The sequence below is a fragment of the Lathamus discolor genome, chromosome 7 (assembly GCF_037157495.1).
Source record: "Lathamus discolor isolate bLatDis1 chromosome 7, bLatDis1.hap1, whole genome shotgun sequence".
Lineage (NCBI taxonomy): Eukaryota > Metazoa > Chordata > Aves > Psittaciformes > Psittacidae > Lathamus > Lathamus discolor.
Window position 1 is genome coordinate 16,803,266 of NC_088890.1, and position 17,094 is coordinate 16,820,359.

General features: G+C 47.4%; 1 protein-coding gene across 2 annotated transcripts in view; it reads left to right on the forward strand.

Annotated features, from left to right (window-relative positions):
* PRICKLE2 (prickle planar cell polarity protein 2) overlaps nucleotides 1-17,094 on the forward strand; it is a 106,975-nt gene that overhangs the window by 44,323 nt on the left and 45,558 nt on the right. Inside the window, exon 1 of one of the 2 annotated variants that reach the window (XM_065687319.1) lies at nucleotides 5,904-6,039. The exons of the other annotated variant lie outside the window; for it this stretch is intronic. The gene's annotated coding sequence lies outside the window, so the exon portion shown is untranslated. Of the gene's footprint in view, nucleotides 1-5,903; nucleotides 6,040-17,094 lie in introns of those variants that run through there. 2 annotated transcript variants of the gene reach the window in all.

The following is a 17,094-nucleotide window of genomic DNA, read 5'->3' on the forward strand; positions in this document are numbered from 1 at the left end:
CTGAAGTTTCAGCTGTGGGAAGCCTGTTGACTGCAACTACAGACCATTTTAATGTTTAATGAAGACTTGAAGAGACATCATGATCCACCCATCTGGGTCTCAGTGGCACGTGGGTAGTTTAGAGCGTGCTCCAGCAGCTGCAGAAAAGCAGCCAGCGAGGTGCCTGGCTGGCAGCAGCCTGCACAGTGGGGATCCTTACATGTGTAAATGTTGGGCAGACAGGCACAAAAATCCTAGCCCAGAGAGTGGTGTTAATAAAGACGCCTGGCTTTGTACCAGAGAGCCCTTTGCGTGGTGGGGATGCTCTGATTTATTGGTGCACAGGGCTTGTCTAGGTGGGACCTCTCTTGGGTTTCATTTCCAGCTGCCTTTAATTCAAGGAAGAGTTCCTGTCACTACAGATTCAGGCAAAGAAATGGCTGAGGGAGAACTAACTGATGTGTCCTAAGCTGCAGGAAGGGAGTGGTGGTATTTTTCATAATTTGATGCATTAAAACCATAATCCTCCAGTTCTGTTTCTGAGCATCCTGGCTGTCTCATAGATCTGTGTGCTCCTACAGCAATATATTCTTCTCTGGGTTCACACATGTCTGGGGTGATGGCTTGTGAGCTACTCTGGCGATGCTGAAGGAAACCAAGAAATAAAGGCTTGGAAGGGGGCAGGGAATGGATGTGATGCCAAGTGGAACAGCTCTGTCGTCTCTTTCTAAGAGAAATCATCTGAACGCTGACGGAAACAAGGCTCCGTTTTGCAGATTAATGTGCAGTGTTTGAAAGCAGCCAAGAACATTTTACACACACACACACACACACAGAGCAAGGCTGGAAGGACCTGGGCGGTTTCTCTCTGCAGAAGCCATTCCTTTCCCTAAGAGGGCATTTTAAAAGATTATGGGAAAGGAGGGTACAAAGGTCCCCGGGAGTGCTCAGCCGCTCCAGTGGTTTAATTGCCTGAATGTAGCACTTTATAGTTGGGATTAATATGGGTATTTCTTAATAACGTGTCACCTTGTCAGGAGCTGGAGGGTCAGGACTGCAGGGCTGCACAGTGCTTGCAACTGGAGATCACAGAATCACAGAATCACAGAATCCCAAGGGTTGGAAGGGACCTAAAAAGATCATCTAGTCCAACCCCCCTGCAAGAGCGGGCCTTGAATATCTCCAGTGTAGGAGACTCCACAACCCCCCTGGGCAACCTGTTCCAGTGCTCTGTCACTCTTACAGTAAAGAAGTTCTTCCTGATGTTAACGTGGAACTTCCTATGTTCCAGTTTACACCCATTGCCCCTTGTCCTATCACTGGATATCACTGAAAAAAGCCTAGCTCCATCATCCTGACACCTACCCTTCACATATTTGTAAACATTGATGAGGTCACCCCTCAGTCTCCTCTTTTGCAAGCTAAAGAGACCCAGCTCCCTCAGCCTCTCCTCATAAGGGAGATGTTCCACTCCCTTAATCATCTTTGTGGCTCTGCGCTGGACTCCTTCAAGCAATTCCCTGTCCTTCTTGAACAGAGGGGCCCAGAACTGGACGCAATATTCCAGATGCGGCCTCACCAAGGCTGAGTAGAGGGGGAGGAGAACCTCTCTTGACCTACTAACCACTCCCTGTCTAATGCACCCTAAGATGATGTTGCCTTTCCTTCTGGTTTTTATTATTACAACAGCTCCAATTAGTGCATATTGAAAGGAAGATGTTGTTAGGCTGGTTTCTTCTTTTCTTCCCATGCAGCTGGAGTTAAAACTGGAAGGGTGAGGGGAAGGATTGTCTGCAGACATGGCAGTGATGGCTGTGGTGTTAGCTCGTGTGTCCACAACCAGCTTTGACCTGTGCATTAGGATGCGCAGAGTACCAGTGTAAACATGGTGAGCTGAAATCTAAGCAAATCTGGCCAGAAAGCAAATAAAAGAAGTGATTTAGCAGTGGTCATGATGGTTTAAAAGGACCTGAGACCATTAGCTGTTTTACAAGTACTTTACAACTGGCCTTACTGCCTTTTATCTCTGTGGGTCTCCCCTGAGTGACCACCAGCACTGCGATGCCTGCGGGGAGGAGGCTGCTCTTCTGTACCCTGCTCCCAGGCAGGGTGATGTCTGCTGCTGTTACTGAGGGTTGTTTTGGTTTTTCTTTGTTTTTTTCTCCTTTTTCCTTCTTCTCACCTTCCCTCCCTAATTCCAGAGGGGGCTCTGGGAAGCCCACCTACTTGATCAGCAAGTGGAGTTGCCACCAGCCCTAATGGGATGCACTCAGAAGAAGAAGGTTCCTCTTAATTTCCCCATGCTCCTGCCTGCCCCTGCCCCCCTCCAGGAGTGATTGCCTTTATAATCAACATCACCGCAGAGGAGAGGTTCTTCTGCCTGGAGACACCGCAGGGCGATGAGGCTGAAGCTTTCTGTAAAGTCATTAGCGGCGCAGAAGTGAGCAGCAAGCACGCAGCTGATAAAAGTCTCAGTGAGGCATTTGCTCCTGTAATGATTGTCTTTTATGCATAGATAATATGGATAGAGTTGCACTTCCAAAGCCCACTGTCATCAGGGTGGCGTGAGCTGACCTGTTAATCATAAGAAGAATTAATGGGAATTGCAGCTGGTGGAGGCTCCCTCTCCGAAGAGCTGGTTCAGGGCATAGCACTGGAGGGGAGTTTAAATAGGAAACAGCATGTGTTGTCCTTGGAGCTGCAGATAAAGCCGCAGAGAGTCAGTCCCCAGGGAAGAAGGGGAGTGTGGAGGAGATAAACTCCAGGAGTATAAACACCGGATTAACAGCCTAATTCTGAAGAGTGTGAGCACATGTGCATTTTCATTGCATCCACTTGGTAATCAATGGAGGCTTTTAATTTAACCAGGAGGGAGAAGAGGGAGACCAGGGCCATAAGATTTGCAGCCTTCATGGTGGCTGTACCCAAAGAAAACCCATGTGAGATGGTCATGTGTTACCTGTCTTGATGGTGCTCCTGTGGTGTACATTGGTTTAGCACCATTGGCTTGAAATGAATCGAAATTAAAGGATCCCTGCTGATGCTTTACACCAACTGAGGACCTGTCTTGCTTCCAGATACTACCAAACAGCTACTAGATACTTTATAAAGCATTTTCTCTGGGTTTTTTTTTAGGATAAGTTTCCTTTAAAATGCCATATATCCATGTAGACTGCAGAGATGAAAAGAATAGCTTATCTCATTTGTACAGAAGACCCAAAAAGTCCTTAAGTATGCTTTATACTGGTGCTTCTCACAGGAAGGGATGAATGTGTGGTCTTAAATATCCCAAATGTAGTCCCTGCATCCCTGTACACGCATACACAAGAGCTCTCTGAAGAGCAGTCAGAGAGGCTGCTCAGAGGGACTGTCCTCAGGAGTTTATGAAGAATAACACAGCAAGTTGCACTGAAATGCTGTTTCTGCATTCAAAATGCATGCGCAGTCCAGAGTTTGAAGGGAAGGACCGCAAGTGTTGAACAATCCTGTTATCCTTTAATAAGAAGCATTTTGCTGGCAAGAGGAGAGCAATGATAGAATGAGTCATTTCTGCTTCAGCAATAAGAGGAAGTGGCATTTGGTCAGTTCCATGTTTTTAAGGTCTATTTACCAGGTTTGGGACTGATCTGATATGAAGGTTTTCTACAGAATTAGCAACCAGCTTGTACTTTGGGAAACATGATGAAGTCATGCTTTTCCAGGGCATCTGGAGAAGAAAGCCCTCAGTGAAGGCAGTGTTCTTCCCCAGCATAGACACTGGTACCGTGGGCACTCCTGTGCAATGCCAGACAAGGGGGAGGTTTTCTGTCCGTGTCAGCTCCCTCTGGCAGTGAGAATCCCTCTGGATTCCCCACTTCCCCACTGAGCAGTGATGGCCCCACTGTGGGGAACAGCTCAGTCGGAGGAGGGGGACTGGTGTGCATAGAAAGGGCTATTTTGTGAGCAGCTGAGCAGGTGCCTGGAGCAGGGCATCTTGTTTGGCTGCAGTGATGCTGCGGGGTGGTGCTTCCCTTCTGTGTCACAGGTCAGCAGCATGGGTTGGAACCCAAAACCTGCAGCCTGAGCATGTTGTAAATGCTATTGCTATGCTGACACAAGCCCTTACCTGCAGGTCTCCTACGTGATTGCAAACCACAGGGTGAAAGCCTTCATGCAGAATATCTGTCCAGGAAAGGAGAGCACTTCTCATAAGTGATAAATTTCTTGTTGGGACCCTCAGGATGTCATTTAAGGATTTAAACCAGGAAAACAAGTACATGGCACTGCTCTCTGCTGTTGCTTGGCTGAGGCTTGCTCTGGGTGGCATGTGGTTTGCTCTAACTGCATGTTTGTTATGGGGAAGCTCAAAAGGTCTCCGTTTGCCATCCGGTGTCTAGTGGTGAGGTGCTACTGCTCACCTGCCAAACAACCCAGGGAGAATACAGCAGTGAGGGAAGCTCAGACTTGCAGGGGAGGGTGGGGAGAACATATTTTGGGTAGCCTGTCAGTCAGCTTGACACTAATTGGTTGCAGTAAGTAATCGTTCTCCATGTAAATTAGACTCCAATTTCCTCTGTAGTCTGTCTGTTTGCTGTGTGGGCTTCGGTCTTTAATTAGGCTCTCACGTGGCAAACCTGGTTTGTAAGCTGCTTTTGTTCTAGGAGAGCCAAGCTCAGCCATCTCTGAGGCTGCCCGTGCTCCTCCAGTCCCACTCCTGAGTTGGAAGGTTCTTACATGAACACTGCAAAGCTCAGAATAAATTCTTCTTTTAATGTATGTTTTGATTATTTCTGTATTTAAAGCTTGCAACAGTGGGGGGTTGAAATGTGAAGGGGCTTATTGGACTTACAATGGGAATACCCCTCAAAAACGCTTTTTCTGCATTCGTGGAAGCCCTGCTCACTTCTGTATGAATAGACCTCATTCAGTCACTGGCCTCTACAAAGGCTGGATGGAGCAGCTTGTCCACATCTGGATCCCGCTGCCTGTCCACCGGGACACCTGGATCACATACTGCTAGCTGTATGCGTGCATTCAAGGCTCACCCAGGCCCAGGTTCTGGAGCTGCTCCAGGGTTGCACATCTGTAACTGAGTGCAGAAATGTGGAGTTGCATCAGGGGCTTTTATCCCTGTTGTTTGCAGATGAAGGCAGGGTCTCTGGGTCTGCAGTAGGGAGCTTCCTGTGGTGTTAGCTCTGTGCTTCCCAAACTGCTGTCAATAGCCCCCAGTGAAGCCTCAGTGTCAAAAGTGAGTGCTGTGGTCAAGCATCTGCATCTGAGTGCAGCAGAGAAAGACTTGTCTCTACAGCTAATGTCTGCACCAGGCTGGGGAAAAAAAGCAAGGAAAACCATATGTGTCAGCTGGGCAGGCTGTTTGCCAGCAGCCCTTTATGATTCAGTAGTTACCTTTGTGAAATTCAATATAAATTTAGGAACCATGTGCTAACCGGTTCTATAAACCTCTGTATGTGATGCAGTCCTGACCCAGATGTGTCAGTGGTACCATTAGGCATTCTGGTGAACACTGGGGTTATTTGCATGGTGGTATTTACCTTGCTGACTTTGGATCCAGTGGTACGTACTGGGAGTTGTTGGTTTTCTTTGCTACGCTCACAAGGCTGTGGTCCCCTCAAAATGGATAGATAAGAAACTCTTTTGGGAGAAAGAGGTGAAGCAAATTGAGCGTGGGGGGATGTTTTTTATTGCTTCTCTCTGTGTGATTTATATATTGGCAAGGTAGCTTTGCTTTCATTCTGCTAGTCAAAACTGGAAGGGATGTTGACTCCATGGAGAGCTAAATTTGGGTAAAGGGACAGGATTGGATTAGGGCTTACGCCTTTCACCAATAAGCTATAACTGTGGTGGGCGTCACTCAGCAGCTGGGCAGCAGCCGGAGCCTTCCTTCCCTTCCCATATGACGGCAGCACTGGCGGGGTGCAGGCAGCGATCCGGCATGGGCACCGCTGCCGGAGGATGCACCATGGGCCACAGCACCAAAGGCGCTCTCCTCACCGCTCCCCACCCTGCCCCTCTGGCCTTGCCCACTCCGTGAGGGTTCTCCAGTGTGCCTGTTTAGCCTGGGTAAGTGGTCGCTTACTTAGTGGTTCCCGATTTATAGCGTATGAAAGTATAAGCTGCTTTAACGCTGCACAAATGTTTGCGTTGGGAAATGAGTTTCCTTTCCGGCTCTGATTCCTGCCTGCCTTTGCAAGCGCTGGTTCTCACTGCAGGCAGAGCCCAGGCGCCACCCCCGGTGCTGGGAATTGCCATATCCCCTCCTAATATCCGACCCTATGGACATAGTAAAACTTTTCCTTGATGCAAACATGACTTTTCTCACCAGCGCTTGAGCTGTTCCTGCTTTTTTCACTCCGAAAACCCCTGGAGAGTAAAACTCTGCAGGAGGCTGGAGATTATCTTCAGCCCTGAGTTCCCAAACTGTGTCTTCTCAGCTGTTGCAGGGATTTGTGTGGAATGACAAAACGTTAATTTTGGACCTTTGGCACCTGTGTTTAGAAATAACCCTTTATCCTGCATTAACTTTGGATGTTGGATTGTTTCTCTCTTTGTTAACTCGAGTTCAAGAGAAAATGTCCAGGCTTCTTTTAAGTGAAACGAAGACTTTTAAGTACTGAATCAAACTTGATGAATCGCATTGCTTTTGGATACGTTAGAAATTAAGCAGATAGGAGGCTGTGTTAGTGACAAACTATGTGCTTGGTTGGAAACAAGGATTCATTCCTGCTGGAGAAGGCAGAGGATGCCTGTGCCGGTCAGAGGTCCTGGGGCTGTTTGTGAGTGGGGGTGTTTGACAGCACTGTCTGTTTGCCTTCATTTGTGTGCTTTAGGAGCCCTTCCCTCTTCCAGCAGATGTTTTATCAGTGCAACTGGTGGAGTAATTAGAAAGAGGGATGTGGCGCTGGGATGCAAACCCCCCTTTTGTGGGGGTGGGTAGGGAAATCACAGAGGCCATCCCAGGAGCAAAGTCAACACAAGATGCCAAAAGCAAAACGCATATGGTCCCAATGTATTTGACTTCATTTCTGCAAAGGGGTTGTTCTACCCTTGCACCAGAACCCTTCAGGGGCTGCGTCCTGAAGCAGAACTCCGTGGTGCTTCTCACAGTGAATTCCTCTCAACGTGAGAACCATTCCCTTGGGATTTTTGTGGTGGCGGCTGGGGCATGATTAAATGATCTGTCTGTGGGAAAGCGCCAGATCTGGGTATATTCATCAGTGGCTTTGTCTCAAGGGATGGGGTGACATGAGAGCCTTCCCCCTGCAAAGATTGGGCCACCCGGAGGTCCTGAAGGCTCCGGTTGCACGATCATGTTTTTTGCTCTGTTGCCATTTAAATAATGGCAGCAACATGCTGGTTCTTCTAATGATCTTGATTAAGTTATCGGTTATTTCCTTAATTAGCTACTTGATCTACTTACACCTTAAATGAGTGAATTTGTGCACCCAGAGGAGGGGGGTGAGGGTGGGGGAGAAAAAGCTCCTTTTTTCACTTTTTTTTTCCTCTCCAGAAGACAGCTGTCACCTTAGGTCAATAAGGGAGCTTAGATGAGCTGCTTCCCTGGTGGTGCCACATCAGGGGCCTGTGAGACAGTCGCGGTGTTAGCGTGGTGACTAGGGACCATGCTGGGAGACTGGAGCATCCTGCTGGCCACTGCAGGTCCTTCACCAGCACAGATACCTTGCGGGGGGGGGGGGGGGGGGGATGGAAGTGAGCTGCTTCCAGAGGCTGAGCAAACTGGCAGCATTACTTTATATGTGGATCTGCTGACCTATAAATCCAACCAGCCGTTTCAGACTGGCCAGGGAAATGTGGCAGTGACTGCAGATGCGATGCCAAGTTGGGTGTTGGTGCTTTCCACAGGCTGACTCTCCTGGCTGCAGTGGATTTTAAATGACACAGTGTAGTTGTAAGTTTATTCCTGGCATCAGTGTTATGCAAACAAAATATAGAATCAGATGGTAGTTTGTGTTGGAAGGGACCTTAAAGCTCATCCAGTTCCAACTCCCTGCCATGGGCTCCAAGCCCCATCCAACCCGGCTTTGAGCACTGCCAGGGATGGGGCAGCCACAGCTTCTTTGGGCACCCTGTGCCAGCGCCTCAGCACCCTCACAGGGAAGAACTTCCTTATATCTGACCTAAATCTCCCCTCTGTCAGGTTAAAGCCATTCCCCCTTGTCCTGTCCCTACAGACCCTTGTCCAAAGCCCCTCTCCAGATTTCTTGGAAGCTGCTCTCAGGTCTCCCCAGAGCCTTCTGAATGTGCTGTTTGTGTGTGTTAACTAGGCTGGGGATGGAGTGGTGTTTCAAAGCCAGTTCTAGAGGATAAAATGCAGCTTTTAATCTCAAGTGGCCTTTAAATTTCCCATGCGTTAGTGTAAAGCACTGCAACAGTGTCTCTGTACAGCACTGCAGAAGCAGCCTCACCAGTTGGCACCAGTTCTTTACCAGTATTTGCCCACGCACCACCATTTGTTGCATTCTCTCCCATATCTCAGAGTAGAAAGACTCAGATTTTTCACTTTGGAGGCTCCTTGTGACACATATAACAGCAGCCTGTGCTTCAGACAAGCCTATTTGTTCATGCTTTTGTACTGTTTATTATTCTTAATGATATTCCCCTTGTTAGCCTTAGCTTCACACCCTTCCCTGATGCAGAACTCACTGAAACACATTGCGTGATGAGCCTGCTTCCTTATATAAATTGGAGAGACAGAAGTTGGGACTCTCCCAGCTAAAATAGAGCTAAATGCTTGCCCTCCAGTTACATTTTAGTATTTGTGCCAAAAAATTATGTATTTGGGAGGAATTACCAAAAGTTCTGACACATGCAAGCCTTATTCCTTTGAGTCTTTTATATTTTTAGCAGTTTGGCATGAATTTGGACTGTACAGCTTTCCTTTCTCATATGAAACTTTTCCCATGGTCCATGTAAAAGCCAGAGCATCACCCCATGATGCAGAGCTGTGGGGAGCCACACGACCATGTCTCCAGCACCACGCTTGATCCAGCTGGGATGTGCTTGGATGGCAACACTCAATCTCATGTGTCATGTTTGGCAGCACGCGCAGATTCTGTAACCAGTGCTGCCTGTGCTGGCTAGTGCTGGACACTTGGCAGTACTTTTGTGGTCCTGGGTGATCCCAAGGAGATCCAAGGAGAGTTGCAGCTTTCGGTTTGGTTTGGTTTGCAAAATAGCTTCTGAGATGAGGGTTGGTAGGAAAGGCTTGAATATATCAACTCTGATGGCTTAGAAAACAATATCCGAATATTTCTATATCATGATTACTATGACGTCGTGAATGCGAGGCAGATCTTGTGGTCAGCTGTGCTTTGGACACCACGGGTGAGCATCACAGATGTAGCAATACTAGAGCAGCAACGGTGACACCTTTGGGTGATCCATGTTCTCTTCCATGTCTGTCCTGGATTGCTTGTGTAACCTCAGACAATCATGGGCATCGTCCAAGTTTCAGATGGGAGAATTGCAGCTCACGGGCTGGTGTAGGAGCAGAGTCCAGGGATGCCCGTATCACAGTGGTGTGTGCAGTGTGCCCCTGTTGTGGTCAGTCCCTCCAAATGCAATGGAATAAGACAATAAAACCAGACTAATATCTGTACTCAAAAAGAAAGTGTATTGCTGGCTTGTCCCCTCTGCTTTTCTTTCCCTGCAAATCCTAAGAGGAGGTACCCGAGATGAAATATTTGCTCTGACTGGGTTAGATTTCTCTTTACATTCCTTGGAAGTTTGCGTTTGGATTTTGCCCTCTTGCTGTTGGTTTAGGCAGTGGTGTTTCCAGCAGCTCAGTCGCATGGGTATAGTTCCAACTGTTGGTATTTTGTGCAAAAATAAAAATGAAAGATGGGCCTGGGGAAGGAAGTGGCTATTTAATCACAGCGGGGCTTGCAGGAGAATGTGCATTAAATATTTATAAGATGGCATTCATTAACATTTTTACTGTGTTGGCACTGGGCAGTGCAAGAAAGCTGTCAGGAGAGTTGGAGTCTGTTACACAGCCCTAGTCCTGGAAAGCGCTGCTGCAGAGGAAAGGCATGAACACTTGCTTTGTTACCCCCATGTGTTCCTCACACCTAGCACTGCATTTGGACCTGCAGTAGTAAGCAGGATTTCAATAGTTTCACTTAGTGAAAATGCTCACAGTAAATATTATAGGTCTGTTTTTTCTTTCATGTCTTTAGGTGAGTGCAAGTGACTGACACCGAACCCCCGGTTCGCAGGCAGACAATTAGAGAGATAAGCCTAAGTGACTTCATGTGTCTCCTTTTTAGATTGCTGAGTTGCTGTAAAGGGCTGGGATTAGCAGAGATTCTCAGGGCACTGGAAATTGGCTGCAGCGGGGGGTCTTGTCCAGCATATGCTGCAGGTATCAAGTTATGGAGCGAGGTTGTCTGTGAACATGAAATGATGCCAGGAAGATTAAAACTGCTGATAAAATGCTATTAATGCTTGTTTCATTAACAACACAAGTTATCAAATTACTCTGGTGCTGTAAATCTGAAGTGTTTCTTATGTTTAAGTGAAACTATTTGAGTGGGTGCAATAGGTTTATTTTACTGGCCATTGCATCCTCAGACAGAGAATAATAACGAAGGATGTTAAACTTCCCACAGCATAAGTGGAAGATCAAAGCAGTAGCAGCCAGATGAGTTAAATATTTCTTTCAGATGAGACCAGGGTCTTATGTCACATTTTAGGACACCTTGTTTTGGATCAGGACGCTGAGCCTGACGCTGGCCCCAGGCTCGTGCCACAGGCTGTACTGGTGGCACAGGTCTGATAGATTTGGGGTTGAAGGTCTGTGATGCTGATCCTGTCCCATGCCGTTAAGCCACAGCAAGTGACATGCTCAGCTCAGGCTGCGCCCTCAGGCACCTTCCTTGGGTGAGAGAAAGTTCAACTTGGTGTTACTGTCACTGGGAGACAGCTTTGTTCTACTTCTTAACAGGTGTAGAAGGGACTTATACAGCTGTAAGAGAATTGCCTCCTTAACCTGAATGCCTATTCGATAAAATAAAACCCAATCTTGACTAATTAATGAATAGACTCCTTGCAGTGTCTCTGCAATCCATTTGTCATAGAATGGTTTGGGTTGGAAGGGCCTTAAAACTCATCCAGTTCCAACCCCCTGCCACGGGCAGGGACACCTTCCACTAGAGCAGGTTGCTCCAAGCCCCATTCAACCTGGCTTTGAGCACTGCCAGGGATGGGGCAGCCACAGCTTCTCTGGGCACCCTGTGCCAGCGCCTCAGCACCCTCACAGGGAAGAGCTTCTGCCTAAGAGCTCATCTCAGTCTCCCCTCTGGCAGGTTAAAGCCATTCCCCTTGGCCTGTCCCTACAGGCCCTTGTAAAAAGCCCCTCTCCAGATTTCTTGTCGGCCCCTTTAGGTGTTGAGAGCTGCTCTAAGGTCTCCCCAGAGCCTTCTCTTCTCAAGCTCTCTGGTGAGCTGTGTCTCAGCCAGGAGCTGGGGATGGTCAGTGTCATAGCAAATGGCTCATGCTCCTCTGCTGCTTTCACATGCTGCTTGTCAAGGACGTACAAATATGTTTCTTTGCACTTGGAAATTAAAGAAATCTTTGTTCTGGCGTCACGTGCTGTGGTTTTTAACCAGTTGGTGCAGTGTTTGTTGACAGCCTGGTCACTGCCTGTTTGCAGTTACTCCTGAGCTCCCCTGCCCAGCCTGACTGGGGCTTCATTCTTTCACAAGGGGTTAAATCTCCTCAGTGTAAACATTTCCTGATTTTCAAGCATGTTACTTGTTGTCTCCATGTTCTCCATTTCTTAAGCACTGTAGGAAACTGTCCCTTGCATGAAGAGCTTAGATCTCACACCTCCAAACATCTTCCCAGTGAGCGCTTTCTCAGTGTCTAACACCCACAAAAACCACCGGGAGCTGAATCCTTGACTACTGCCAAAATATCCAGATACTCAGAGCATCTGACTGCTTTCCTTGACCACGTCTGTTAGAACAGGGGGTAGTAGGAAGGAAGTGAGAAGAGCAATCCCTCCTGGAGCACGAGCACCAGGAATGAGTCAGAATTAGTCTGAGTCTATGCCATAGCATATTTTGCAGCTTAGGACCCGTAGCCGGTCACATAGGCAACTTTGCAACCTGTATTGGCTGTGGATGATGATCCAACCCCTAAATCTGGTGGTTAGGGATGCCTGGTGCCTGGTTCTTGTGCTGGCGAGCTGCCAGCAAGCAGCATTTTCACCTGAATCCCCAACTGATTTCAAATGAGCATCCTACCCCGTAACTTCTCCACCATCTTAAATGTTTCCAAACCAATTAACTCTTGGTAGTGCAAATAATCATGGCACTCCAGTATATGGTATCTGCTCTCCAGTCCTTTAAAATACACTCCAATTGAGACATCTCATTTGTTAACCCACGGCTGCTTCAGCTTTTGGTGAGCTGCAGAACAACTCTTCTGTACTATGTACTCAGTGCCAACTCTCTACAAACCTGGCGGGGATGGGGACAGGTGTGTTTCAAAGGAATGTATGTTAGGGATGCTTTGGAGAAGGATGTTGGACATGAGCCCATCCAAGGAGGGTGGATACATATGCCCAGTGTAATTTATTTTTGTCGTGTTTTGCCATTCTCTGTAGAAGAGCTCATCTCTGAGGATCCAGGGACTTCAAAAAGTTGAGTATGCAGGTTTGCCTCGACACAGAGGAAACAAGGTTTTGTTCAAAGCCATGTGCGAAATCATAGTTGACACCAAAACTAAACCCAGTTTCATGTCCCTTCCATTAGCGTAGGGTTCTGCTCGCTCAGGTGAAGGTGGAGAGGCTGGGAATGCAGTGAAGGGTTTTCCTCTGCATCTTACATGGAATGGAAACTTCACCAAGTCAAAACTTCTTTCAAAGCAGAGATGTTACAGCAAGTGTCAAAATCCTTCTTAGCCACAGCTTCATGCACATAGCAGCCGCTCAGGGTGGGAAGGCAGCTGCCAAGCTGTGATTGCTGCTTATTACACTAATTATAATAGTCTCGCCAGTATTGTGAGCTTCCCTTCTCCTTCCCCCAGCTGTCTCTCCGGTCATCCATGGTTGTCCATCTTTTTGACATACATGCTTGAAGTGCTTGGTACCACAGGGAGCCCAGCTGCGCTCCCCCCTCTGCTACCCTGCACTGATAAAAGGGAATGATACAGTTTGCACAGAGAAGGAATTTGGGGGATTGAGCTATTTGCCCTGGAATAAGGCCATGGAAAGGTGAGATGTTGCCCCAGCTCCACATTTGCAAGGTTCTAAGCCAGGTGAGCTACCCTGGTCCAGATCATCCCAACCTGTTTGGGATGGAGGGAAGAAGGTAATGTCCAGCACTGGCTTCATTGCCTTTTTCCTCCATATTTTGGGGTTTTCTGCCCTGTACCAGTGCAACCAGTCTAAATACCGGTAAGAACAATCCTCACCAGTCTGGCTATGCTGCAGGAAGGTTTCCAGCTCTAACCCAATCCACTCTTCTCCAGAAATGTCCTCACCTCTCTGCCATGGGAGCCTGACCCCCAAATTGCTGTTCTTTTATCCAGGGATACACTGTGAGTTAAATGCTCAGCAAAAAGAAATCTCCATTCCCTTGGTTGCCCACCTGTTTTTTATTTCAGTGGGGAGGGGTTATTCCTTGTTGCAATTGCTTTGAGGAACAGCCCCATTCCAAAGCAGCCAGCAAAATGCTTTCTGAACCACAAAACAACAGGACTCACTATATCTCTAGCAGCAGGAATTGCTTCTAGAAGGCTGATGTGTTTAGCCTGCTCATGTTTAGCAAACATGTTTGCTTCGCCCTTTGAAGATAATGCTGTGTGCAGCACAGTGTTGTAGGGGAGAAAAGGGGAAGAAACGGCCTGTGGTTTTCAGCATGTTTAATGAGCAATGGCTGACAGGAGCAGTCCCTAATGCTGGTGTCCCCCCTATTAATGGCTATCGACTGGGTTTCTCCACCCCTCATGGTGCTCAAGCTGTGGGCAGGATGCCCTCATGGCCTCAAACAAGCTAGGGGCAGCATGCCTGGAGGGCAGCAGCAGCCTGGTGCAGTGATGCTGGTGTCCCCATGAGTGTGGGGCATTCCTGAAGTCCCCTGGCTGGGGACATCTGTGAGCCTTGCCTCAGTGTGGCTGTGATGGCAGCAATCAGCATCTCCTTGCAGGGCGGCTTTGCCCCTTCACTAGAAGTGGTTTCTAGGTGCTGGGCTTGTGTGGCATAGAGGGATGCTCCTGTGATGCTGCCTGCATGGGACCCATCAGGGGAAGTGGGAACTGGTTGGAACCCAGCGTAGTAGGGAGCCAGCGCTGGAGTCAGGGACCATGCTTCTGATTCACCCTCTCTTGATATAGTCTTAATTCCTCCCTGTGGGTCCTGATCCCCTCCTGTTCCTCTAGTTGCCTTTCCATATAGATCACGATAAGATAAAAGCATAGCCATGTTTTACAACCAGTGGAGCAGGTTTAGAGAATGGCAGGTTACACAAAGAAGGGATGCAGGTCTCCAGCTACATTCTCACTGCTGTGGCTGCCTTTGATGAGGTCTGTGATTGATGCTGCGTTTGGAAGCAGGCAGCCATCAGCCAGCGACGTGCTGACCTTTCCTTGACGGGCTGAGCAGCTCTAATGATCTTGATGGGGCTGGCGATTTGTATATTGAGTTTGATGTACGAGGCTTGACGCAGCATGGAGAAATGGGGCTGGGGTATGACTGACAGCCCTTTCTCATTAAGGATGGTGAGGCACGGGACTGTTTTCCAGTGGTTTCTTTCAGTGGGAATGTTTTGCCCATTATAATGTAGCAGAGAATTTTTGCTGTTAAATATCTTCTTTTATATATAGGTTTCAAGCAGTTAAGAAAAAAAGCTGAGAGTGAAGTAATTTGCAGGCCAGAAGGCTTATCTCTTAAAGGGCTGTTCAAATTAGACACTTAATTAATATTTAGTGAGCTAATTTTACCCTGACTTTAATATTTATCCTTAGGCAGATAAAGCAATGCAGTAGCTCACGTCCAGGATTATTATGGGGTATTTTTGGTAATTTATTTGTATAAAATTTCAAACTCTTGACTTCTTTCAGGCAACTTTAAAACCTTTTAATTTCCATGAGTCGAGCTGTGTATAAATCACACCCTGGTTGGAACATCTCTTGGGTGCTTGTGGCAAGAGTAATGAATTTCATGGTTTGTTATGAGCTACTAAAACCAACACAAACACAGAAAGCCCGTGGTAATCTCAGCATATCATTCAAGGAAGCAATTTATTCCTAAGTATGAACAAATGTCAAGCCACGATAACAAATTGTTATTACTAATTAAAACAAAGGGAAGAATAGCAAACATCTCTTGCCATCTGTGTGCAGTGCCAGCCTGTCTCGGGGATGCTGGAGCTCCATCCAGCTTCAGACAGTGGGGCAGCCAGGCTGTAAACCTCTACAGAGCCCAAGACACGTTGACCTACTCTGTGTGCTCCAGGCAGGATACAGAGCCATGGTCTTAAGCTGGGTAACATTCAGGTTTAAATCAAGATGCCACTTTTCATCATTTTATTGTTGAGGGTTTAAAATGCAGTCAAAATTGAGGTTAGCTGGATTGTAGAAGTCTTGTAACGGATGGAGCTTGGGGTGGACCAAAATAACACATTCCAGTCCATCTGCTTGCCCTGGCTGGTTTTATATCATTCAGGTCTACTTCATGCTCTCAGTTATGACATAAACACCTATTTTGTCACCTTTCTTCCCACTGAGCAGTTAGGAGGTGAGGAGCTGGGTGCCTTCCTGACCGTGGCCAATCTCCCTGTGTTTGCAAATACACTGGTAAATTCCACACTCAAAGAGATCATGAAAGCCCATTTCTGTTCATGACCCAATAAACAGTCTGGTTTAGGGAGGTAAAAATCAGACTTGTGTTGCTTGGCCAGAATTTGAGACTCACCTCTGAGCACAGAGATGGTTAAGCATCATATCCCAGTCATGGTGGGGGGCAGGATGCACAGCTTTTGGGTGAAGGACCAGGTTGTGCATAGCTAAAGCAGAGGGGAGCTCGGTAAGCAAAGGCAAGAAATCCTCAGGGCATAACCAATGACCTGAAACGCTCTCTTAGACAGGTTTGAAGCCAAAAGATAGAATAAAAACCATCTAGCATGACAGCAGCTGACAGAGTCAGGCAGCGAGAAGGGCGGCAGCGAGGGAGTCCTGAGCTGCTGCTAAGGCACATGTTAATGCAGACTTGCGGGGTTAGTTGGTTATCCTGAAAATACATCTTCTATTTTGTGTAAATGGAAAGTTAATTTGTTGCTGATCAGAGGTTTAGATCTTTGGAGAACATACCACCAGATAAGCTGAAGATCTATGCACTGCCTTCACAACATATTTTCAGCGAGCGCTTTATTGTTTGTGGAAAGGCTCCAAGAAAAATATGTCATTAAAAATATATATAACTGTGTTGAGTTTGTTTAGCTGAAATTACAATACAGCACTTTAATGAGGCTTTTGTAGACGTTATTAAAGGACATGATTAAAAAGTGTTCAGATGAGAATACGATCAGGGCTGGCAAAGGGAAGAAAACCACACACGCATCCAGATTGTTGTGCGCATTCAGTTACAAATTTGATATCAGCATACAAAAGTAGAAAACATGGTATTGCCAAGTTAAAGCCAGAGGCCTTACTATTGTTAAGCTCTCCAAAGCTTCTTGCATTAAGTTGATTAAAAATAGATAGAGATGCAGTGATGGATTGAAACACCATCCATGGCGTGCTCCACGTATCGCATCGGAGTGTGCAGTGCCAGTCTGTGATCTGGGAGTGCATGGTGGGGTGGGGACAGTCAATAGGTGATGGTCATTTTGGGGTGCCTTGTCACTGGGGGTGCAGGGCAGTGATGCTCATGAGCAGCAGCGCAGTGTGCTGCAGCATCACCCTTGCCTTTGGGTGGTTCAGTGCTGCCAGAGGACACGGAGGGCATAGGCTTCTCACCCTGCTCTGCCCAAGCACCAGAGGATGCTGCAAGGGTCAGCCCTGTCTCTCTGGGTGAATCCTTAGGAAATACAGAAAATAGTCTCTAAAATCAACCACAGATTGGGCTGTACCTCTCCTTTTGTGCCAGCTGCT